This window comes from Ipomoea triloba, chromosome 7 (assembly GCF_003576645.1).
Source record: "Ipomoea triloba cultivar NCNSP0323 chromosome 7, ASM357664v1".
In the NCBI taxonomy this organism is placed as follows: Eukaryota; Viridiplantae; Streptophyta; class Magnoliopsida; order Solanales; family Convolvulaceae; genus Ipomoea; species Ipomoea triloba.
Genome location: NC_044922.1, coordinates 17,021,829 through 17,023,404, shown reverse-complemented (window position 1 = coordinate 17,023,404; position 1,576 = coordinate 17,021,829). Strand labels below are relative to the sequence as shown.

The window sequence follows — 1,576 nt, the reverse complement described above, 5'->3', positions numbered from 1 at the left end:
TTATTAAACAAGTTTAGTCTTTTTGTTATTTATGTACGTTACTAAAAATAAATTATTTAAAATATTAACTATAGTCAAATATTTCTTATTATAGTTAATAATTAATAATAATAATAATTATTAAAATAAAAAATAAAAATAAAAAAAGAGAAAAGTGATGTGGGATCAAAAGTGATCCCACATCGAAAAGCAAGAAGGGGGCGTTGATCTGGCAAGAGAATTAAACCACGCATCATACGCATCGTGATCCACTTTCTTTCTTTCCTTCTTTCTTTCCTGTGAGATCGAGTGTGATACACTCAAACACCACCATTTTTATTTCTTTCACTTTATTCCTCCCAGGCCATTTTGTTTTCTTCTTCTTGTTTGCTGCGCACATGTGAAGGCTCCACATGGAAGAAAATTGGCATTACATGCAATTTAGCACAAGGATTTTTGCCAATCATGCATATATCTATATATATACATCTGCAATTCAATGGCTGCTCCCTCTTTCAAACATTCTCCTAAGACTAATCCTCTTCCTTACCACTTCACAACCTTTTACTAAAACGGTAGTTGGATCACTTCAATTACGGGCATCAAAGCTACGCCACCTTCAAACAGAGATACATAGTAAGCTCCAAGTACGGGGCCGCACCTAATCCAACTTCCCTATTCTCGCCTGCGCTGAATCTCCCAACAACTTTGATCCTCATAGCGTCGGATTTCTCACCAATAATGCCCCTCGTTTTAAGGCTCTTCTTGTCTACATAGAGGTAATAATTGAAGAATGAATGTGTCGAGTTTCAATTAAAAGTTTGAGCTTACAGTTAAAATGTAAATCCATATTATATCTGGTAATCATGCAGCATAGGTATTACGGGGAATCAATACCATTCGAAAACATGGAAGAAGCTCTGAGAAACGAGACCATTCGTGGCTATTTCAATTCTGCTCAAACTTTGGCTGATTATGCACAAGTGTTGTTCAGCATAGCTTTTCTTTCTAAAATTCCAAAACCATCCAGAAAAGAGAAAAGAAAATAATTGTAAGGACAAAGAATGAGTGTTAGTTCACGTGAGAGTAAAAACCAATAATGTCAAGATTCTCCACTTTCTTTCTTTCTTTCTTGTGAGATCGAGTGTGATACACACTCAAACACCACCATTTTTATTTCTTTCACTTTATTCCTCCCAGGCCATTTTGTTTTCTTCGATCTTCTTGTTTGCGCACATGTGAAGGCTCCACATGGCCGGAAAGAAGAAAATTTGGCCCAGCTGATTGAATTGGCCGTTTGGGTTAGAATGTATGATTTGTTGATAATATTAGCTGATGGTAGAAAGTTGTTTGATAAATTGGCCGTTAGCTGATAGCTATTTAGTATAATTTCTTTTCTCAAAAAACTAATTGAAAAGACTCCTTTGAGTAGCCTTTTGAATTTTAGCATTTTGGAGTTACAAAAATTTTATTAACCAAACAACTAATAGTGGTCAAATAAACCAAAATTGGTTGATAGGCTTATTATTTACCAAACATGGCCAAGGTATTCTCGTTTCTCCTCCAGATAGCACTATATATAACACTGTCCACCGCG

The 1,576-nt window shown here is 35.4% G+C and overlaps 1 long non-coding RNA gene across 1 annotated transcript; it reads left to right on the top strand.

Moving 5' to 3' along the window:
- The first annotated feature begins 295 nt into the window (after positions 1 to 295).
- On the top strand, positions 296 to 1,337 carry LOC116023981. The gene is made up of 2 exons (XR_004099465.1): positions 296 to 758; positions 852 to 1,337. It is a non-coding gene; the product is annotated as an uncharacterized LOC116023981 (long non-coding RNA).
- Positions 1,338 to 1,576: the final 239 nt, after the last annotated feature.